This window comes from Tupaia chinensis, unplaced genomic scaffold, assembly GCF_000334495.1.
Source record: "Tupaia chinensis unplaced genomic scaffold, TupChi_1.0 Scaffold000515_1, whole genome shotgun sequence".
Taxonomy (NCBI): domain Eukaryota; kingdom Metazoa; phylum Chordata; class Mammalia; order Scandentia; family Tupaiidae; genus Tupaia; species Tupaia belangeri.
In genome coordinates, this window is record NW_006160028.1 from 1422607 (window position 1) to 1447471 (window position 24865).

At 43.1% G+C, this 24865-nt stretch overlaps 1 protein-coding gene across 3 annotated transcripts in view; it reads right to left on the bottom strand.

Moving 5' to 3' along the window:
• IL1RAP (interleukin 1 receptor accessory protein) overlaps positions 1-23416 on the bottom strand; it is a 155166-nt gene extending 131750 nt beyond the window's left edge. For all 3 annotated transcript variants that reach the window (XM_006156716.3, XM_006156713.2, XM_006156717.3), the window contains exon 1: positions 23338-23416. The gene's annotated coding sequence lies outside the window, so the exon portion shown is untranslated. The remainder of the gene's footprint in view (positions 1-23337) is intronic.
• Positions 23417-24865: the final 1449 nt, after the last annotated feature.

A 24865-nucleotide genomic window follows, 5' to 3' on the forward strand; every position in this document is an offset into this window, starting at 1 on the left:
GTTGTTCAGACCGGGAAGCACCAGGGGGGAGGGAGGAGGCGACATCACTAGTTGGTGTTAATTATAACAAGGGGAAACCTTTATTCCCAATATAAAGTTTCTATGTGAATTCAAGACAGAATCTCCAGGCCGGAAAGGCCCTTAAATGTCATTTTGATTCAAACTCCTTTTTGCAATATTCAAATCTCCCTGTAACATCCTTGCCAAGTGGATGTCTAGGCTCTCTTTAAATATCTCCAGTGATGGTGAACTCATTACCAGGTTAGTGTTCATATGGCCGTAACTGTAATACATGTCTCATTATGCTGAGCTGGACGCTGACGCCCTGTAATTTCAGCTCACTTGTCCTCGTTGAGGTCTCTGGAGCCATGCCAAGCAAGGCCCCCAGCTCCTGCAGACGTCATTGGGCATTTAACCTAGCGGTTCCAGTATTCAAAAGCCGCATTGCCATAGCTCTGTAGATGTCACTTTTGAAAGTAGGAAACTAAGGCTATTGAGAAGCACGTATTCCACTACTTCTCTTTACCAACCCTAAAAGAATAAAAAAGAACTAAATCAGTTGATAAAAATGTCATTAAAATAGGGAAAACTGTCCACAATTGATTAAGACACCTACCATGCTGTCTGGGCCTCAAAAGAAAACTGAAAACAAAAAGGAGAAAAGGAAGCAATAAGAGACTAGAAACTCAAATGACCAGTGGGTCTGGCTCTGTCCAAGCTGGGTTTCCGGGGAATTGTCAGACAAATCAATGCGGTCACCAAACACCTGTCACAAGATGCTCAGCTCTACATGGAGGCAAATTGGATCGGGACCATGGGGTACGAGGCACCGCTCAGCACACTGAAACAAAGCACGAGGATCACACAGATCTGGGCTCTAATCCTATAGCTATGAGAGCCACTTCACCATGTTTCGTCTCCGTTTCTTTCTTGGTGAACAGGGTCAGTAAAGCCCCTCATGGAGTACAGCAAGATGATAATTCTATAAAGCACCAGACACAGGGTAAGCACTCAAATTTAGCAATTATCTTGTTTTTTCTTAGAACTAGAAATCTAGTCTTTGATTCTGTCAGACTTTCCCCTCCATACTGCAGCAAATACAAGGATGCCAAAAACCTATATAGCTGGTAGGGAGAAATCAGGCCACTTTTTATGTGAGAGAACCAGGGTAAGAGAAGCAGCACATGACGCTAGAAAGTGCATTGTACTACAGCTTGGGAGGGCAGTTATAGATAGGATCGACTCACTCGAAACACAGCTCATTCCCCTATGGCCTCGCTGCAAAGCCAAGGGTTTAGCTGTTTTGACCTTAGCGATCTAGTCTTCTGAGAAACATTCTGTGTATTCCATTAATGGCACCTGGACAAGTTCGATTTCTCTATACCTCCTTCTGTTCCCCTGAGTCCCATGTCTCTACATCACTAACTACAAAAAAAGTCTTGACTCCCCAGAGGGAGAAGAACCTGGGGTAGTTACCCCAATGTGATATGCCCTTGAGAAGGACAGCACTCTGAATGGAGGTTGTAAGATTCTCTTCATTTCCCTTGGTTGTTGAAGTCTCAGACAACCTAGCGCTGCCTCTGAGTGTGTGTTTTAAATAAGTCAACACAAGAGAACCCGTTCAGCTGTGTCTTTACTAGCAGGAAGCTAAGGGAGAAGGTTTCGAAGCATTCAGATCCCTGTGCTAGGAGAGCTGACAAGAAGGACTTATAACATGACCTACCTGATATCCCAGGGCTACTAAGGTACCTGCTCAGCATGTTTGTTTGTTTGTTTGTTTTTTCTTTTTTTTGGAGAGGTTTTTGTTATAGGGCACATGCGCTTGCCAGAGAGACAGAGAGAGAGAGACTGAAAACAAGAAATCACTCCCCCATGGGGGACGGCCACGCCGCAATCCTTTCTCCTCCATTCTCCTCTAGGGATCTTGGGCACGCACTCACACGTGCCCATGGTGAGTTTAAGCCACCGGGTCCGGGACTCAAACCGCAGTCGACTACATGGGAGTCCAGCAACATAGCCATTACGCTAACTGCTGGTCCCTGCTCAGCATGTTTTTATAAAGAAACATTCCTTTTTACCCTGTGTTTAGTGTTCTGTTCTTTGATGAAAGGCCGTAAAGATACAGCAGGGGCCCAGCCATGGGGCACTGCTGTGCAGTGCAGGAAGCCATAGGCAAATATGTCAGGGGTGCCCGTGATCCCAGCTGCCCACAGGGCTGGGAAAGAGGATCACCATCTAAAGACTCGGTCAAAGGTACCTGTTCATTTTCTTCTCTGTGTCTCTCAAAGCAAATAAATAAACCTGAAAAAAAAAATATGGTAGGAGGGTAAGGACCCAGAACATCTGAGCTATGAAAAGCCTGCTCTCTGGGTGAAAAGAGGTGCTAAAAAGTCAAGAAATCCAAAACCTATGGACAGCCTTTGAACAGAGACCTAACATGACCAGAGATGTTCACAAGATTATCAGTCAGTGGTGCATAAAGTGAAATGGAAGAGCAAGCGATAGGAAGGGGCCCACGGAGTACACCTTTACTACTCCAGTGAGCTCTCTGGAGTCGTCAAGGCCACTCGATGGCCATCTCCACCTTTGAGCCTCAGCGTTCACACTTACAATTCACACCACACTGACTCTGCAGAGCTTTCATCGAATCAAACAACATGTAAGTAGTTTGTAAATTGCTGGGCATTTGGACAAACAGAAGGGAATATTGTTATAACCACTCAGTCAAGCCTGAAAGCCTTAGTTTACAAATAAGGAACTCTGTTTTTATAGTATCTCACCATCTCTCAAAATGACACTGATATGGTCGCGTGAGCCAATGTCATTTAAGTCGATATGATTACATGTACACGTCCCCTTGCTCTTCGCATACTACAGGCAGAACATCAGGGAATTTTAAAGAGCAGTTATCTAAGCATGCTGCAAGGACATTACAGTTGACAATACTAGCCACACACAGAATCACCTTGGCTAGCCATGCACACCAGCCATTTTTAATTCCCAGAATGGTCTTGAACAACCTCTTACAATGACACTGGGTCATCTCCCTCAATGAGAATGGAAAAGGGCTTTGTGAATGCATTTTTTTGGAGGGGGGCCTGGATTGTTATATTAGCATCCTCTCTAAGCTCTATTGCTTTAACACCCAATGCCAGACTGTGATTTAGACAAATCTGGCAGGGCCTCCTCCTTTCTCAAGAATACTCGGTGCTTCTCTGTGCCTTAGGATCGAGTGCGAAGTCCTCAACGGGGTATTTGGAGTCCTCTGTAATACAGCCCTGTGACATTTTTAATATTTGCTCTTCAGTGATCCCTATGCTCATGTGCCATCTCCCAGTCAGGGCACCTATGTCCCTCCCTTGCTTTGTTTTCATCCTGCTCTTTTCAGCTCGAGTATCATTTGCAGTTTTTAACTACGTCCATTTAGTTACACTGGCATTATGTTTCCCAAAATTCCCTACTCACTATGGTTCCAAATGAGGATTGGGGAAATTCCTTCAGGGCACCTGTCTAGGCCCCTAGGTGCTACTGCAGTTCATACACACTGTTGCCAATCACAGGGCTCACCTCCTACCTGGGTGCACTAGTCACACCCACTGCTCCTTCAACTCCTATCAGATGTACCCCTTCTCTGCAAGTCTCAGTCTAGACAGGGGTGAAGCTCTGTGGCTAAGTGCGCCAACCTCTTCCGCAGGCCAACCACATCAGTTGAGTTAAGCACACTGAGAGATGAAGTGTCACAATCTGTCTTCAGAGGTTCTAGACTACTCTCTTCCACATCACATCCAACCTCTCCTCCTGACCCCCTGCCTACCACAGGCAGAGACAACAAACAGACTTCTTCAGCTCCTTCAGGGTCCCTGGTGAATGACTTTCCTGTGACTGCCCACTGTCCCTTTCTGGGCCTTTAATTGTCCATCCCCTGTGACAGCTGTAATTCTCTCTGAAAAATCCTATCAATATATTTCATATAATTTATCCATATCATTTCTGCTATCCTGATCAAACTCTAATTCATTTTTTTAATTGCCAGAGAGCATATGCATTTGCCAGAGAAAGAGAGAGAGACAAAAAGGGAGAGACAGAAAGAGAGGGAGAGAGAGATAGAGAGACAGAAAGAAAGGGAGAGAACCCAATGGGGTGTGGTCATGCCACAGACCCTTCTATATTTCTTCGTTCTGCCTGAATTTTGGCCATGCACTCACATGCACCCGGCATGTCTTCCAAGCTGCCAGGGCCAGGATTCTAACCACATAATCAGCCATGTGGGATCCAGATCCCTTAACCACTAAGCCATAGGACTGGCCCTATATCCTAATTTATATAGCACTCCTCCTCACCAATCTCTCTATGTCCAACCTATACATTATTTCAAGACTGAACTCAAACACTGCTTCCTCATAAACCCTTTCCTGAGCAACAGAGTGGTCTATTCCTTTCAAACACCACACTGTTTTATTACATACCCTTGAAAATTTTTGTTATACACTCTTACACTATCTCAAATATCATATTATAAACTCCTGTGCATATTTTTTATTTATTTTATACTATTTTTAAGAGAGATTTTTGTTATAGGGTATGTGCGCTCACCAGAGAGCGACAAAGAGACAGTAAGAAAGAAATCACTCCCCAGGGGAGATGGCCATACTGAAATCCATGGCCACGCTCCTCCATCCGCCTCTCGGGATTTTAGGCACCCACACACGTACACAGCATGAGTTTCAAGTCACAGTTCCAGGACTCAAACCACAGTTGACTATGTGGAAATCCGGCAACGTAACCATTACACCATCTGCTGGTCTCACCCCTGTGCATATCTTACCTTTCATAACTACCTAAATCCTTAGGCTATTTGTGTACTTGTAATTTAATCTCTATATCCCTCTAGTGCCTTGTCTGCTGGAGACTCTCAGAAAATGCTTACTGTCCATAAATGCAAAGGAATTATCCCTGCTGCTCTCCCATTTTACCAACACAGACAACTGTCACCCGGAGCTACTGTGTGGGATCACCTCACTTGGATAAGGACGTTTTACAGTCACCAAGCCATCCCACTCCCTTCCCTTAGAGAAGGGTCTCTTGTCCACAGTTAACACTATTCCTGTCATACTCATGCTTCTAATAAACTCGTGACCCTGCTCCTTAGTCCACAGTAAAAGAGCAACCACTACTAACTGTACATGGACTGGAAGAAAGCTGCTAACGCGAGATTTGCTGAAACAAGGACCAGCAGACAGTAAGAGAGAAAGGACAGAAATTTATGAAAAATCAGATTACGCTAACAAGTGCACCAGCCTGGGGCCACTTAGGATGTGGGTAAATGATCTCACCTCTGTAAATTCTAAAGGAACGGCTGGCCACTCCAATAAACTGTCTTTAATAGCCAAGGTTAAGTAATGACATATATTTTATAGCAGTCCTCTTCTGAAATTGTTTTGAAGTGAAGCATTTTTTCAAAGATGCATTTTGAAATGTCAACATTTTAAATAAAATCCCACAGCAACTCTCATTCTCACAGAAGGAAAAAAAAAAAGATGTTATTTATTTTTTAATGCACTCACTCAACAAATAAGTTGTGAGTGCCAACTACGAACTGCTGTTCTCACATGTGTGTGTGTTTGTGTGAGCATGCATGCACACAGTTTTTTAAAGGAAGTCACCGAATTTTGTTGTTTTACTGAAACAGCTGAACTTCATTTGGGAGGATGAAGCTTACAACTTTGAAACATGTCATAACCAAAAGAAAAGTCATTGTAAATAAATACTATATTGGTTTCTTACAATGGAGTGATCTAATGCAACCAACCAAACAGGACTCCGCTCACTGTTACTAGCTTTTTCCAGGGCAAAATAAACTGTCAACCGGCCTTCTCCACACAACCTTTGCTTCATTCCTCTGCCAAACCTGTCTTCACTGCAGAGGAGGTCTCTAGAGACTCCAAAGGTGCTGCAACCCTGCATAATTTGCTTTTGAAGAAAACTGTGGCAAAGCCCAAGTAAGAAATATCTGATTTTCTCATCACGACTCACTGATACTTACATGGGGGCAACAGTAGCACTTTTAAGTTTTTCTCTTTTTAGCTGTTAATTTGGCTTACAACTAAACTTTAACATTTGCATCAGCTGCAGTACCGCTTGAATGAGAAGATGAAAATGAAGCACTCGGCGCAGCTCCAGGCACACAGGGCACACTGGATCAATACTGGGTCCTAAACTTCCGGCAAGCTCTGTAAATTAGCTTCACTTAGTGTTATCTGGGGCAAAATTTTAGTGTTTTGCTGCTTTTCCCTTGTTACCCAGAATATTCTGGGGCTATCACTGGAATACAAAATAACTTTGCAGACCCAGACTGGAGAGAAGGATGGCAGAGCTGGAAGGGCTTCCTGCAGACGTGTCAGCTCTCTGGAGGAGAAAGACGGGCAGTCACACAGCACCTCTGGCGCCCAGGACTAGGGCTGGCCCTTGTTCCTGTAAGAGGGCCTTCCAGAATCCACAATGTGTGTTCTGCCTAGAGCAACAGAACGGACCTGGAACAAAATCAGTATCCCTGATCATACAGAATTTTGGCTTTGATTTTTGAAGTGAAGTTAATAAAGCAAGCACAGCTTAAAAACTGCCTCTATATATACACATAAACATGTCAGGGGAGATGATTTTAGTTCATAAAATGATGAAAACAGCTCAAATGGACAGAGTACTAATTATGTTCAGGCATTATGCTAAGTACTTCAGTAGTTTTTAAATTCTATTTTTAGTCAACAAATAATAATTATATAATTTATGGGATAAAATGTGATGGCTTATTCGATGCATGTATACATTGCAGAATGATAAAATCAAGCTAATTAGCTTATCCATCACCTTAAATATTTATTATTTCTCTGGTGAAGACATTTAAAATCCTCTTTATTTTTGAGCTATTTTGAAACGTACAACACATCATAATGAACTATAGTCACCTTGCTGTGCAATAAACACACAAGTTAATTCTCCCATTTAACTATAACTTTACACCTGTTGACCATTCCCCCTTAACTCATCTATCCCCACCCATCCAGCCTCTGGTAACCACTGCTCTGCTCTACTTCTATGAGTTAATTTGTTTATATTCTGTAAGGTCATGTGGCATTTGCCTCTCTGTATCTAACTTATTGCATTTAATATAATGTCCTCTAGGCTCAACTATATAGTGCTGCAACTGATAGATTACTTGTTTTTTGTTTTTTTTTTAAAAAAGAAAGTATTCCTGTCACTGTGTGTGTGTGTGTGTGTGCATGTGTCACATCTGTAATATGTTTATCCATTGATGGACAGTTCATTCTTGGCTATAGTGAGTAATGCTGCAATGAACACAGAAGGGCAGACATCTCTTCAGCACACTGCTTTGATTTCCTCTGGGTATATACCCAGAAGTGGACTAATGTATCACGTGATAATTCTATTTTTAGGTTTTGAGAAATATTATTCTGTTTTCCCAAATGGCGGTACTAATTCACAATACCATTAACAGTGTGTAAGGGTTTCCTTTTCTCCGCATCCTTGCCAACACTAACCTTTCATCCTTTTGATAATGGTCAACCTAACAGGTGTGAGATGATTTCTCACTGTGGCTTTAATCTGCATTTTTCCAGTGAATAGAGATGGTAATAAGCATTTTTTTTCCATATCTCTTGGCCATTGGTATGTTGATATGTCTTCTTTTTCTTTCTTTCTTCTTTTTTTTTTTTTAATAGAGAGATTTTTTGCTATGTGGTGCATACACTCATCAGAGAGACGAAAACAGAGAAACAGGAAGTGAGAAATCACCTATTTTAATAGAGAGATTTTTGTTATGTGGTGCATAGAATCGTCAGAGAGACAAAAACAGAGAAACAGGAAGTGAGAAATCACCTTCCAGGTGGGGTGGCCACACCACAATTCATTTTCCTCTCGGGATTTTGGGCAAACATGCACAACACCTGGCGTGAGTTTCAAGCTTCAAGCAACTGAGTCCAGGACTTGAACCTTGGTCGGCCATGTTGTGAGCCCAGTAACATAACCATTACACCATCTGCTGGTCCCAGTATGCCTTCTTTTGGGGAATGTTTATTTAAGTCTTTTGTCCATTTTTAATAGGATAATTGTCATTGATTTCTTTCAGTTCCTAATATATTCTGGATATTATCCCCATATTCAATGTATGATTTGCAAATATTTTCTCTCAATCTGTTGGTTGTCCGTTTATTCTATTAACTGTTTAACTTCACTATACTGATGATTTTCTGATTTGATGGAATTCATGTGTCTATTTTTTATTTCATTGCCTGTGCTTTTGGGGTTATAGGCAAGAGACCCAGATCAGTGTGGACACTTTTTTTTTTTTTGGAGAGGTTTTCGCTATAGGGCACGTGCGCTCGCCAGACAGACAGAGAGAGACAGAGAGAGACAGAGAGACAGAAAGCGAGAAATCACCCCCCAGAGGGGATGGTCACGCCGCAATCCCTTCTCCTCCATTCTCCTCTCGGGATCTTGGGCACGCACGCACATGCGCCCGGCGTGAGTTTTAAGCCACTGGGTCCGGGATGCAAACCGCGGTCGACTACGTGGGAGTCCATTATGCTAACTGCTGGTTCCCTCAGTGTGGACATTTTAACATTTTCTTTTCAATCCATGAATACAAGATATGTTTCTACTTTTCATGTCATCTTCAATTTATTTTTTCACTGTCATAGTTTTCAGTAAAAAATACCTCACTTCCGTAGTTAAGTGGAAACTTTTTAAAATTTCTATAGTAAATGGAATTGTTTTCTTAATTTCCTTTCAGATAGTTTATTGGTAGTGTATAAAAACACTATAAATTTTGCAAGTTTATTTTGTATACTGCAACTTTACCAAGTCCTTTAGAATTTTCTATTTGTAAGATCATGTCATCAGCAGAGACAATTTTAGTTTATCCCTTATACATTTCTTTCTTTCTCTCTGCTAATTATTCTGGCTAGGACCTCCAGTACTATGTTGAATACAAGTGGTGACAGCAGTTATCCTTATCTTGCTCCTGATATTAGAGGAAGAGCCTTCAAATTTTCACCATTAAGTATAATGTTAGCTGTGGACTTGTCGATATGGCCTTCATTGTGTTGAAAAATATTCCTCTTGTATTTAATTAGTTGAGAATTTGTATTGTAAAAGCATTTTAAATTGTGTCAAATGTATATTACACACACACACGCACATATGGTCATATAAGATTTTAAAAAGTTCATAGAAAAATGGAATTAAAGTATATTTATTTTGGTGCTTGAAAATTTAAAATACACACACAGGTTTTTTGTAAATATATAAGTGTATATGAACTATTCAAATACCATGCATGGTGTTTGCCCTTCATTCTGTTAACTTGATAAATCACATTTATTGATTTGTGTACGCTGAACCAACCTTGTACACCAGAGATAAATTCCACTTGCTCATGATGAACATTCATATTAAAGTACTTTTGAACATGGTTTTGTAGTACTTCACTGAGAATGTTTGCATCTATGTTCTTTCGTGATTTGGGCCCGTAGTTTTCTTGTCTTATAATATCTTTGTCTGGTTTTGGTATTAGGGTAATATTAGCTTTGTACAATGAATTTGGTGAGGAACCAGCAGATGGTGTAATGGTTACGTCGACAGACTCCCATGTACTTGACCACGGTTCAAATCCCAGACCCAGCAACTTAAACTCATGTCAGGCACCTGTGTGTGCATGCTCAAGATCCCGAGAGGAGAAAATAGAGGAGGTATTGTGGTGTGGTCACCCCCTGTGTGGGATTTCTCGCTTTCTGTCTGTCTCTCTCTCTGTCTCTCCAGCGAGTGCATGCACCCTATAGCAAAAAATCTCTCTTTAAAAAGAAATTAATTTGGGGGACCAGCAGTTGGTGTAATGGCTATATCGCTGGACTCCCATGTGGTCGACTGCAGACCGAGTCCAGGACCCAGTGGCTTAAATTCACACCAAGCACGTGTGCGTGCATACCCAAAATCCCAAGAGGAGAAGGGATTGCGGTGTGGCCATCCCCACAGGGGATGATTTCTCACTTTCTTGTTATATATATATATATATATACGAATTTGGGCGTATTTGTTCCTCAGTTTTATTTTAGAAGAATTTGAGGAGGATTGGTTTTAGTTCTCTAAAGGTTTGGTAGAATTCAGCCATGAGGCTATGGGGTCTTGGATTTTGCTTTCCTATTTTTAAAAAATTGTAAAAATTTGTTTATTTCTTCCATGAGCAAGAGAGACAGAAAGAGGCAGCAAACCCAGCTTGGTGTTGACAGTGAGATCCGCCCCCACCTCTTAGCTAACCCCCTGATCATGGCACATGTCTGGCAGACTCAGGAAGGTGTCTGGACTTGCACCTGGATCTGGGGACTTCCCATGTTGATCGGCCTCACAGAACATTGGGTTTGACCACTGCACCACCGTCCAAATGCCCAGACTTTTTTTTTGATGGAAAACTTTTAATTACTGATTTAATCTGTGTTCAGATTTTCTATTTCTTCATGATTCAGTCTTGGTAACTTACCTGTTTCTAGAAACGTATCCATTTCTTCTCAGGTGTCTACTTTGTTGGCATATATTAATTGTTCACAGTGGTCTCTCATGGTTTGCATTCCTGTATAATGAACGGTAATGCTTCCTCTTTTATTTCTGATTGTATTCATTTGAGTCTCTTTATTTTATCTTATTTTATGATAAGTTCTTTATATTCATACTTTAATTAATCCTTACAATAGTCCTGTCTTTGTGCCAACAACACAGATGAAAAAACAGGTTTATAGACCTTATTAGCCTGCCTTGGTCTAAAACCAATTTTTATTTTATTTTTTTATCACTGTATACTTATGAAATGATACAGTATAAAAATATAGGTCATGTATTTATTTACTGATTCAATGCTGTTGAACTAGTCTTTCATATAAGGCAGTATAAATGAGACAAATAAAGATGAATAAATATGCAGGGCCACTTCTTAAAATCATAGGGCAGAATAGTATAAGGCTTAAGCTTGCTCAAGTTCAAATATAGGCTCTACCACCAAGTAGCTCTGTGGACTTGAGCCTTAGTTCTCTCTTCTCTAAAACGGCAACTATAAAGTATACAGCGATCATAGGGTTATTCTCAGGTTTCAAAAAGTGAATATTTATAAGGCACTTGAAATAGCATTTGGCATACATTATCAAGCTATGTTTTAACTCATATTATTAGAAAGCATGAAACTATACATACAAGTTCCAGTAAAGACTCTTTGGGGAAGGAAGAGATAACCTATAAGCTACTTCTGTAAGAATTAGGTATCTTTTAAACTTATAAAGCCAGAATGAAAAAATTGATCCTGTATGGGATTAAATTTGCCTTTCACATGCCCACTCTTCAATATAGCAGACTGCAGAAAATGATACCTGAAAGGTTTATAAGGAAATAGCTCTGGGCCCAATGTTTTGGGGGACTGATTACATAAAACACCTACACAAGACCTGTCAACTTCCCAGCTGAATTGACTTGAGCAACAATGCATACATTTCCATCCATTACTTAATTCATTTGGAAATAGAATGGTATAATTCAAGGAAAAGCAAAAGAGTCTGGCTTGCTGGTTTTATTTATTTATTTTTATTTTTTATTTATTTATTTTTTTGGGGGGGAGAGCTTTTTGCTATAGGGCGCATGCGAGAGACAGAGACAGAGAGACAGAAAGCGAGAAATCACCCCCCAGGGGGGATGGCCACGCCGCAATCCCTTCTCCTCCTTTCTCCTCTCAGGATCTTGGGCACACACGCATACGCGCCTGGCGTGAATTTTAAGCCACCAGGTCCGGGACTCGAACCACGATCGACTACATTGGAGTCCAGCGACATAGCCATTACGCTAACTGCAGGTCCCTGTTTCAGTTAATTTTCTCTGTTAAGATATTATAATAGAAACAAGACACCATGAATGACACACCAGTGAAACCAAATCGTTTCTCATTGCTCACAGCAGCCCATGTGAGATCAGAGCAGTTTATCTTCTCATCTTATAAAGAAGGTCCTCCATCTTTCTTCATTTTCTATTCAAGGTTCCAAACAAGTTAAATCCGGTCACCATTCTGCTTTCGTCTTTTCAGTAACTTCCTGCTGTACTTTGTAGGAAATCTAAACTCCTTATCATGACCTGCAAAGCCCGTCTGATCTAACTGCTGCCTATTTTTTTTCTTTCCTTCATGAGCAGTAGAGAAAGAGGGATAATGTGAAAGAAGGAGAGAGAAATGGAGGGAGAAAAGAGATACAGCTAGCGCCCCCATCAGGGTCTTCACATTTCCCAGCCTCAGATCATGGGCACATGTGGGCCCGGAGTGCACAGGAAGACCTAGGGTTGTGAACCTGAGAGCGTGCCCTGTGACCTCGGCGTCACAGAAAGCTGTGTAACTGCTGTACCAGTGCAGCTGGCCCACTGTCTACGTCAGGGCCTTTTGTCTACCCTTCTCTCCGTCTTTCCTGGCCCCTGCCACTCAACGATGACCTCCGCCTATCCTGGCTCTTACTCAGATGTTCTTATTAGTTCAGATGTCACCTTCCCAGAGATGTTTTCCCTGACTCACTGTTTAAAATTTTCTCTTTCACATTCCTCCAATATTACTGCTGTTTTCATCTCATTTCTTTTTTTCTTTATTTTTTTTTTGCTACAAGGCACGTGCACTCACCATAGAGAGACAAAGAGAGAGACACAGAGAGAAAGAGAAGGAAAATTAGAAAACACACCCTAGGCAGGATGACCACACCACAATCCCTTCTCCTTCATTTTCCTCTAGGGATTTTGGGCACACATGCACATGTACTCAGCATGTTTTTCAAACCACCAAGTCCAGGACTTGAACTGCACAGTGAGCCATGGGGGATCCAGTTGCCTTAATCACTATGTAACAAACTGGCCCTTCATCTCATTTTTCATCTGAAATCATTTACATTTCCCCATTTACTTGCCTGTTGTCTGTTTACACACATACACATAATTTCGTTTTCCTCCCAAACTATCACTACAACATACTAACACAAAGGCAGTGCTTCGACACCACTGCTTCCCCACACAGTTTTACACAAATTCTAATAAACATAGGCACTTATATGTATGTATGTATATACACACACATACATAAATCATAAAGACATAAATATTTAACATTCCAAACATGCATACATCTGTGCACACATATATGTACATGTATGTATAGAAGTATGTTTATACATTTTATTTTACATTATATACATAATTTATTCCCTTACTCAGTTCCATGTATTTCTTTCTATTTGGGGGCCATAAATAATCACACTGACATCTATCCATACATTTATTTATTCACCATTGATTTGTGATTGGACATCTGCTATTTGCTAGGCACTATCCCAGTCACCTGGGACACAGCAGTAAGCAAAATGAATGTCCCTATACTCTGGACTTCACATTTTAGTAGGAATTGAATTCAAAAATAAACAAAAGACAGGCTAAAAAAAAATTAAGCAATATGTAGGGTGCTTGCACTTGCCAGAGAGAGACAGAGCGAGCGAGCATGCAGGGAAAGAACCCCATCATGGAGAATAGTCACGTTGCCATCCATTCTCCTCTGTTCTCCCTCCTTTCGGGATTTTAGCATGTGTGCACATGCACCTGTTGTATTTTTCGAGCCACCAAGTCTGGTACAAGAACTGATCAGTACACCATGGAGGATGCAGCCATCTTAACCACTACACCATGGGCTGCTCATCTTCAAAACTTTGTATGTTCAGAATTATTTAGTTCTGGGGTTATATAGTCCCAGCTAGGTACTACTTTACAGTATGTTCATTCTACTCACTGAGGTTTATGCCTAAAGTCAGACTTGGGTTCATGTATAGGTATATATCAGCTGCCCTTGCTATTGGAAATATTTATACTAATTAAGTTCATTAGCAAAATCAATTAAATGGGGCAGGGGGGAGGCATAGAAAGCAACCATGGATACCAGAGACAATGTGGGAGGAGGGTGGGACATGGCAGAGGGTGAGGGATAGGGAATCAAGGATGGCAAAAAAAAAAAAAAGTATACAAGACATAAGAAACGGAAAATTATTTGCTGATAACATGTATGTTGATGTGCTTGATTGAGCCAATATACAGTGTATTTGGATGGAAAATTCATTTGTATGCTGTAATGATGTATAGTGAATTAATGTAAAAAATAAATTTAAAAGAAAAAAATGTTAAGAGAAAAAAATAGAATTATTTAGTTCTATAAACAGCCCAATGAGTTCTGTATTGTGTATATCATCATTTTACACAGATATGCTAAATAACTTTCACAGGAGCAGCTGGAAGAGAATTTGAACCCATGCAAAAAGACTTCAGATGCCTGCAACTTACTACCTCTCGGTTCTGAAGATTCTAATGCAGTGGTGTCGACCTCAGGGTAGAGACCTAGATAGCGTGCTTTTTTGTTTGTTGTTTTTGTATTTTTCTCCTTAGGGCATGTGTGCTCACTAGAGAGAAACAGGGAAAAGGAAAAGTGAGATATCGTCCCCCCTTGAAGGGAATGGTCTTGTCACAGTCCTTTCTCCTCCAATCTCCTCTCGGGATTTTTGAGCATGCACGCACACATGCCTGGAGTGATTTTCAAGCCACTAGGTGTGGAAATCAAACTGCAGCCGGCCATGTAGGAGTCCAGCACCTTAGCCACTACAGCACCTGCTGGCCCCAACGTCATGCTTTCTTAACAAGCCATCCAGATGTTTCTGATAAAGATGATCCATGCACCCGTTCATCACTGGTCTAATTCTGCCTTCACCTAAAGCTTTCTATATATGTATCTAAATATTTCAGGATAAATGCCCCATTCATTTCCTATCCTTTATACTCCCAATTGTTTGCTAAACTAGGGCACAAAATCTTAGACCAACAGAGGCATCTCTGGATATACTCTCCCTCTCTGAGTTTTTTCAAATGATTGAGGCCTTGGGGAAACAGAGCTGCATGAAGAAGGAGGAATGATTATATACTGAGTGCCCTCTAGGTGCCACCTACCAACTGCTCAAGGCTTAATATATTTTATCTTAATTTAGCCTCACTTATGGGTAGGTACAGATATAGACACACGTAGATAGATAAATTTCTATCTTCCTACCTACCTACCTGTCTACCTATTAAAATCAATTCATCTAGGACATAGATAAAACACATTATTATACAAAATGAAAAAACTATGTCTGTACTGGACAAGCAAGCAGTATCTGGGATTCAAATTCAATTCTGAATCCAAAGCTTGCAAACTTTTTCTTTAACATCAAGCCTGCAAACTTTTCACTGCCTACTTCAACCATTCAATCCCCTGCCCCCACTATTGTCTCACTATGTAATTGGAAAAGTGCAGTCTAATCTTCCAGAAAACTATTATGTATGTAGTGTGCCTTACCACTCACAAGTCTGCACCATTTCTAATAAATTGCAAAATCTCCTATATTTCTATAAGATCCAAGTGTCTTCCACAGGCACCAAAAGCTCAAAACAAGACAGAAAGGAAACGAGCATATGTAATGCTAAAATAGAAATGAAAGCTAAATGTTTTAATCCCGTTATTTCTTTGTAGAAAATTAGGGTGATTAATGGTGACGCAGAGCCTGCATTATTAGGGAGGGGAAAAAAATAGCTCTATTTTTCTGTCCCAAGCACTAAGTGATATATCCACATCCTCGACCCAGCAGTCTGTTTTCTGCTATCCCCATACCTGGATCCTGAGGTAGGGGAGACTGGTTTGCACATGATAGGCATGCGGTAGGATGACATCCTTAATGACATAAAGGCATCTTTATGGAAGGGACACCTGATGTAGCGCTCAGTTACGATTCTCGCTTAGGCCAACAAGGCTCCTAGATCTCTGGGACATAGGATACTTCACACGCCATGATGTCCAGATGTCGCTGTGGAAAAGGTGGAGATTCTCCCCTAGGTTTTCAAGGCAGAATTATTTTATTTCACTTTATTTATTATTATAATCATTGTTATTTTCCAGTTTGATCAGAGAGAGACAGAGAGAGAGAGAGGAAGTGAGAAAGCAAGCCACCAGGTCCGAGTCTTAAACCATGGTCGGCCATGTGGGAGTCCAGCGCCCTTAACCACAATGCCACTTGCCAGCCCCATGGCCTTCCCTAAGTTTTTAACTCTACGTTTGCAGATTCATAGTACACTGGAACTTAGAGAGCACTTGTCTAAATTCCTTGTTTTAGGAGTGAAAACAACGAGGCCTGGAAGGGCCAGCAACTAACCAGTACCACAGCTGCTGGACCAAATGGCTGAGGGAGAAAAGCATGTCTTGAAGTTCAAAAGCAAGGGTCCACTCCCAGCCCTATGTACTGGCTGCATGGGTTTAGCAATACTTAGTGTCTCAGAGACTCAGGATTAAAATGTTATTGGTGGGACCAGCAGTTAGCGTAATGGCTATGTCATTGGACTCCCACGTAGTCGACCTTGGTTTGAGTCCTGGACCCAGTGTCTTAAACTCACACCGGGCGCATGTGCGTGCACACCCAAGATCCCGAGAGGAGAATATAGGAGAAGGGATTGTGGCGTGGCCATCCCCCCTGGGGGATGATTTCTCACTTTCTGTCTCTCTGTCGCTCTCTGTCTCTCTGGCGAGCACACGCACCCTATAGCAAAAACCTCTCAAAAAAAAAAAAAATGTTATTGGTAACAATGGTCCTAATTGCTTCAATGTTATTGTAAGTAAAATAACAATAATTGTATATACGTGCCTAGCAACAAGCACTTTGAGAGCTTAAATTTTCACAGAAACAAAAATTATTATTTGAACCTAAACCTTCCAGGTTCAAATCCAGTATGCATTTGGACGATGCAATGGGATCATGATTGCTGGTGCTAAACATAATAAAGGTTAAAATCTCCAAGTACAGCGCTCTTAACAAATGCCACTGTACATTATTAATACCGGACAAAACAGATTTTATTATCCTCATTTTACAGATAATGAAAACAGGAAAAGGTAGACCAAAAAACGTGTCCAAAGTCAAACCCAGGGAGGTCAGGCCACCGTCCTCGCCCACTGTGCTACACAGCCATAATTTGGAGTCACCGTAGCATCTAACCATGGCTGGCGTAAGAAATCGTGCTCTCTATGACAAGAACATTTTCAGATATCAGAGCTTATAAGATGACTGGTTCTCTTTTCCGTGGCCCTTACCATTGATTTGGAGAGAAGGAAGCCAGTGTAATCACAAGGACTTAAGTGCCAGACAGGTGGAAACCACGGCCGTCTGCTAGATAGAAAGCAGACATAAAAGGTTACCTGTCTTCATGTTCCACTGCTGCCAATTATATCAAATAATAGCTAAACTGACGTAAACTCTTCACTGCTTTTAGAAATCTTGAGCTAGAAGGGATTTGCAGCTGTCCACTTCCATGGAAACTTCCTACTTTCTTTCAGGTAATTTATTTATGACACTCGACATTGGTCTTGCTGTCGATGGATGCAGACATGCCCTTCATTGTCATCCTTCACTGTGTTTCTACAAAACTCCCCTTATTATTTAGATCGAAATGTGTTTTTCTACCATTGGGCCAGTGATGTCCCACCTTCTCTGAGTCTGTAATGCCTTATCATTTGTCTGATTTTGTGACCACAAAAATCAAAGGAAATTAAAATAGCCTGTGAGTCCGTTGAGGCAACCTTTGTGATAATTAATGCTATGATAAAGTATGAGAAAACTGGAAAGTCAGTTCTGGGCCTGCATGACATAGTGTAAATCCACCATCTACTTACTTTGTGCTTTTTCTGTACAAGGCACTGTACCAGGCACAGGCCACAATAAGATGTGTAGGTGCTGGTCAAACCCATGGACGTAAATGAAGACAGACTAATGGTCCATGAGAAAGAGTCATAATGGAGATAGAAGACATGTTACAAGCATTTAAGGGGGTTGCATGGATTAGGAAGAATCAGAAAGGATTTTAGTGGCCTGTTTGAAAAAGAAAGAGAAGAAGAAGAGGAAAGGGTACTGTACTATCACACCATCTCAGGGGGATGGGGGGCGAGGACACAGGGAGGTGGCACTTAGGAACCTCATTATCCAAGCCCTCATACTTCATGATGTAGTGTCTGTAAACACAGTAGGGTGGAAGAAAGGCTTTGAACCCAGGCACACACGGGTTCTAATCTTTACTAATTGGATAACCTTGGGCAAGTATGAAGCACTCTCTGAGCCTCAGTCCTTCTGCCTATAAAAGACAGACAATAACATACATCCGAGAGCTATTTTTGTGTTTAAATGAAATGACAAATGCACATGCACCAAAGAATGCCTATTTCTCCTGCCCTCCTCTGCATGGCTGGAAAATACATCTCCTGGGCATAAAATGGTATGCATATTTTCTCCTTATTCTCTTTTCCCTGTTAAGAGTGATTTGTGCAGACATATGATTACAGAATTTCAGAGTTGAAGGAATCTTAAGGAAAAATACATAATTGCGTTGTAGCAGAAGAACCTTACAGATCGTCTCGACTAGCTCTCCCACATATTAGGCCCAAAAGTAACAGGCTTTCCAGTCCCAGGCAAGGTAACAGCAGGTTTCGAGCGGCAGGATGAAAACGGAATAGGTCATCTATCTTAGTCCAGGTCCTTAGTTCTAGTCCTGAAGCAAGACAATTTAAGGTCCTTCCTAGATTTAAAATGAAGTTAGATGAGTCTCAGCATTGCTCTGTTCTATGTGACAGGCCATACTACTAAACCTGTACTCAACTAACTCGTTTCCTCAAAAAAATAAAGTAAAATTAAACCCTACACACACACAGAGAGAGAGAGAGAGAGAGAGAGAGAGAGAGAGAAGATTATTGCAAAGATTAAATGAGATGATTTATCTAAAACACTCAGCACAAACTAGTTCAGTAAAGAGTAACTGTTGAATGTTGATGATCATAATTTCACAAACTAATAAGTGAAGTAACTGTTGGCAGAAGAATTCGTGTTTATCAAATGCCTCCCATGAATGAGGTACCAAGGTAGGGATCTGAGTTTCTAAGTAGCCATCAGTTGTATTTCTTCACTGCAAGCCTAGGGTCATGCCTATAGAATAACCTGCTTCAGGTAGCTGCCAGACACTAAAATCCATTCCACCAAAGCTACCAGAGACAGTTCAAATTAAGTCAGGCTGGAAGGAGGTCTCTTAACAACTCCATCAGAGTAAACCGTGGGTTCTCAGGGAAAAAAACAAAAGAGAGCAAGTGAATAGGTAACCTGAATTTATCCTCCGAAATATCAGATACCAAGTGTTCTGTAAACTTCCTGTTCTTTGGTGTGTTTTCCCCCCACAGAACAATTTCCAAAATGGGCAAAGAGAGCACAGTAGGTGGCTCTCTTTAATACTTCCCAGGCAAGGCAACAGTGACTCACCAGATCTTACATCTGTGTCGCCAGCAAAAGCCCGGCGAAGTGGAGCAACAGATGAAACTGTGTGTATAATGGAGATAACCTTTACTATTATTTTTTTCTTCTTCTTCTGCCTTCTCCTCGGGTTTTCTTCGGCCACATTCTACTTTCCTAACTGTGCCAGGTAGGGCGATGCCAACTGACTACCTTTTGGCAAAAGCAAATATGTGCTCCCAAATGCCAAAAGCAAGGAGCAGAATGTTTCTCCCAGAAGGGCAGGAGCCTGTCTGCTACAAAGCAGACCAACCTGACGATCTGGGAGGAGTCTCAGTGGATAAATGGCCCTCGTGCCCGGGCTAGAAACACATCAATCATCCCACACAGACCTACAGCCATCGCTTTCTACAAGGAGGACTGACGCTCCCGAGCAGCACCACCACCAAGAAGCGGTCTTTTCTCCAAGTGCTGCTTTGCGATACAGGTCTCTCCACTCCACATGTCCCCACAGAACTGGGGACAGTCACACACGCCTATGGTCACTCCGCATCTGTTATGCGATCTTCTTTGCAGCCTTCAGAATAGTACAGGGAACAGAGAAAAGAAACTGCTCAGAACAGGAAGAAAAACATACCACAAATCGAAAATGTATATAGTCTTTTTAAAAAATTTTTGCTAGATGACACATGTACTCACTAGAGGGAGACGGAGAGGGGGTACAAGGTGAAACAGCACCCCCACCCTTCCAGGGCAGATGATCATGCCGCAGTCCTTTCTCTTCCCTTTCTCCTTTCGGGATTTTGGGCACCCAAGCACACGTGCCCCGCATATTTTTCAAGCCTCCAGGTCTAGATTTGAACTGTGTTGTCAAATCTAGATTCAGCCACCCCATCTACCATGGCACCAAAAGCCCTAAAATCTCTCTTGATAGTCTCCTTTTTCTTAGAAATTAATGACATATTACATCAAACACATGCAATAAGAAGGCTGCCTTAGAGGTCATCTCTTTAAACTCCCTGAGCGTCATCCTCACTAACCTCTACAGAGTTGTCTTTAAATATTGTCATCTGAATAAGCAAATAGCACTTTTTGACAAAAAGGATACTCTGAAATCACCAGCCAAATAAGGTCACAATAACAACTGAAGTAAATTGTTAAATATCTCATCAGAGAGGTCACGGAGTATAACAGATAAAGTTCTGAACTATATAGAAGTCAAAAGGGGTGAGTTATCTTCACGGGCCGAAGCTTACTGACCCCACAAACCCTGGCAACCCATCATGTCTGAGTCGCATTTCAGTTTCCTTCTCAATAAATTGAGATTTGTTAAAAAAAAAAAGTATCATTTAATGAGCACCTACTCACTTCACGTACATGACTTTATTCCGTTTAATTTAATCCTCATACAAATCCTTAGGGTAAGTTTTTTTGTTTTTTTTTTGGGTTTTTCTTTTTCTTTTTTTTTTTTCATTTTAGCAGTGGCTAAAACAGAACCTGTAAAAGGGGAAATAAATTGCTCAGTATCACCCAGCTCTTCAGGTATTAGAGTTGGAATTTGAAATAAAGTAGGATTGACTACAACACACGGGCTCCTGCCACTATTAATACACCTGCCATGTCCTTCTCCCAGGGCTACTGCAAGCAGCAAGGAAGGTAATATTGATATGTGGAATGCACTTGGGAAATTTTAAAGTTCAGTACACACATGTGGTTTTGGTAACAACAAACAATAATCTTTATAAGGAGAAAGGGTACAGCTGCATATCCTTTCTTCAAAGAACCATAACCAAAAGGAATTAGTTTTCTATCTCCTTTCCATCCCCTTGTTCTGACCTTATTTTGAACATTTTCCTTTTTCCCACTGGTCCCCGGCCTCTCAGGCACACGTTCAGATGTATCCCAGCCAGCGAGCTCATCACAAGGCATGCAAACGGAGCAAGCAGCGATCCCATCCTCTGTACACGCTCGGTGCAGAGGTCCCTGAGCAGGCACCACCAGAGTCTTACCTTTACCTTCCTTCAAAATGCATCCTATCTGCTCTCATGCGCTCAGCAATACTGCATGCAAATGCTACCGACTGTGAAGCAGGCAGCCGCTTACAGATGCTGGACACTCATTTGGGTACTTCCAGCATACTCAGTAGATACTAGTAAATAATTGTAGGAAGTCAATCAGAATAAAATCATGACCAGGGGAGGGACACATGAGGGAAGGTGTTCAATTTTTGTACAGTCATACAGGAAGCTATGTGAAAGTTGAAATAAGTCAAGTTTATGCCCAGAAAGGACTGAATTTAATAGCATCCTTGCCCTATCCAAGAGAAATACATGAACATTTTGTTGTTTTCCGATAACTAGCTGAAAAATGTAAAGTTCCTTGGCTGACCTAAGAAAGCAGAAACAGAAGGCTTAGAACAGTCTGTAACAAAGCTGCAATTTCCAACTTCCTCCTCGCCTTTCTACCTCTCATTAAATTCAAGACCCTCGTCAAATAAAGGATGCCGCCTATCAGGGCAGTTCACAGGTCTGAGCTTTGGCCTAGAAATGAGTAGGAAATTTACATCACTGAGAAACATCGATATCATATTCTGAGTCAAGCATCCCTGAGCTAAGTCACATGCAAGTAACATTCAGATAACACGGTACCAGAGGCACCTAAACTCCAAAGAAAATACTACCACATTTCCAGGTATATTTTTTAAAGTAACTCTAAAATAGTAACCCACCTTTCAGAAAACCCATGGCTACTAATAACAAAATGTATAAGAGTTGCCATCAGTTTTGAACTGACTAGGTACCAGGCCTGGCCCTGTGCTAAACGTGTTATTGGAATGTCCAATTCCATCCTCCCAACTATTGCAAGAGTTCACTGTGGCCATTATAATCTCTGTTTTGCAGTTGAAAACAAAACAAAAACAAATATCAGAGAGATGGGGTAACTTCAACCTTCACGCAGTGAATACATGGCAGATTGGAAGTTAAAACCAGGTGAGTCCTCCTTTCTCAGCCTGTAGCTAACCCAGGACTCTGGACAGCAGAACTGAAAAACGCTTCCCCTGGAGTCCTGGTTCACAATTTCACAACCAAGAGGTGGAGGGAAGACAGGCTGTGGACTGGTTCTTAAAGGAAACGGCAGAAGTTGGCTTTAATGTTTGTGATTCTCTCTTTACCTCAGCTTCCTGGTTTCCTCCCAGTTCGTGGAAGTGGAAAGGGGCTACAGGGCGAGTCGATGAGGCCAGCTCTTCCTACGTGAGGGGCATCCTGTGCCCCATAGGCTACCGGCTCCACTTCCTCCAGGGCCACAGAGAGGCTGTGAGTACCACAAGCCACCGCCGGCGCCCGAGGTCCCTTATCGCTCCCCGGACTCCATCGAGAGCCAGTCGGACACCCTGTGAAGGAGCATCCCTCCGAGAAAGGAGGTCAGAGGAAGAGGGAACGAGGCTGCAGGCAGGCTGTCAGGCTCAGGCTGGAACAACGTGCTGCCGAGTGGGCTTGCAGTGGGCATGCGAGAACACCCTGCCTCCTGCTCTGCTCACCGCTCACAGCAGCGCGACGGGGAAGCCACGGCGGGGATGGCGGGGAAAGGGACCGAGGGAGCCCCCCAAAGGCTGAGAAAGCACGCAGCCTTCCCACGACTTCGATACTTAAATCCCTGTCTACAAAGCAAAGATGGGGCTCTGGACAGCTGGGTTCGAACCCTGGCCGCAGCACAAATCAGCAGTTGGAGGTGTTTAATCAGCCGCGGCCTCGCTCCCGGTCACCGCACTACCTGGAAGTATGAAGGACTTAGCCAGCCGCTGCCTCGCCCCATGCCTCAGTTTCCTCTTCTGTAAAACAGGACGGCTGAACAAGACAGTCTCTCAGAAGCCCTCTGCCCTGAGATCCTGCGGCTGGGTGGGTGCTCCGAGCCCTCACTGCAGCGCGAGACTCACCTTTCCTGGAAAGCGGAGCGAGCGCAGCCAGAGCGACGGGCTGCGTGCAGGGTCGCCTGACTCGGCTTCTTTCCACGCCAGCAGCACTCGGCTCCTTCCCACGCCAGCAGCCGCACAGGAGCCCCGGGGATCTGGATCCAAGCTGTCTTTCCCAGCGAGCCTCTTACTTTCCGCCGCACTTTCTTTTTTCCCCCTTTGGGGCTCCTCCCCCGCGCTCCGCGATTGGCCGCAGCCGCGCGGCTCAGGCTCCACCCGTCTCTCTTAGCTCCGGGTGCTTCCCGGAGCCGCGGCCACAGGGCGGCACCTCCGGCAGTCCCGCCCGATGCGAGGAGGAGCAGAGCTCGGCAGGCCTGCGGGCGGTTGCGAGGCTGCGCTCTGGCCCTCAGCGTTCTGCCACCGCCTGGGCTGGCTTGAGAGCGCAAGGGAGGGAGAGCTTCGTCCTGCGGCTCTGCTGGGCGCAAGGCCAGGCGCTCCGGGGAGGACACGCCCCCGCGCTGCTCACGGCGGCGCCCACGGGCGCTCAGGGCAAGATCGCAGCCTCACAGCCTTGTCTTCACGCCTCTGTGTTTTGCTGCAAGGAGATTCGATTCCAGCTACAGGATTTGTAGCGCTCCGGGTCCGTCCCCCACGTGCCAAGTACCCACCGAGACAGGAAGAAACGAACGCGATCTCCACAGCCCAGAGCTCTCGCTTCGCTGGAAGCGACAGTCATGAGAACAAGCAGCGGGTCCTGACGGCAGGTCTAAATCTGCACTGTCCACTAGTGTCCACGCCGTGCCTAGCACAGAGCGCGGTACAATGCAGGCATCCCAAACAACGACTGCCTTTTCATTCATTCCCATTCTTCCAGGTCTCTGCAAGAGCATTCAGCCACTGTCCCGCTGCAGATGGTAGTCTGCGTGGTCAGGACGCAGACCCCTCTGCTGAAGGGCCTTCGCTGGTACCTGTGGGCAGTCCATCTTGTGCTCCTCGTCACTGGCAAGGCCCGTCATAAGCCAGCAAAGGCCGTCTGCTCACTTGGCTCCTCTCTTAACGCACGCCTTGCTCATCACCGCCTCCTTGACTTTTGTCCCACTCTTGAGTGACCTACTTGAATCTTACTAATGGTTTGTTTAAGACACTGGGACCCTGAGAAGGCAATTACGGAGAGGAAAACGGGGATGCAGAAAAAGAAAAGGGCCTGCGTGACTAGGCGTGAAAGGGAGCTAGCAGGTGCCAGGCCTGATGCACCACAGAACAGAACTCAGACACCGCCCCTGCCCCAGTGGAACAGAGCTTCCCCGGTGAAAGAGCAGTGCCATGGAGACCATCGACGTGTTCCCGTTATTTCACTCTTGATACCACTTGTGAAAATTAATCCCAAGGATTTACAGTTTATCTCTCCTGATGCCTACTCACAACATTGCTACTGAACTAGAAAGGAAGTAATCCACAATAAGTTAAAATTTACCTGTAAGCAGGACCAGAGAGTGGCACAGCAATAATGCAACCAGACCCAGAAGGGAAGGCCCAGGCGCCTTTTCAGGGG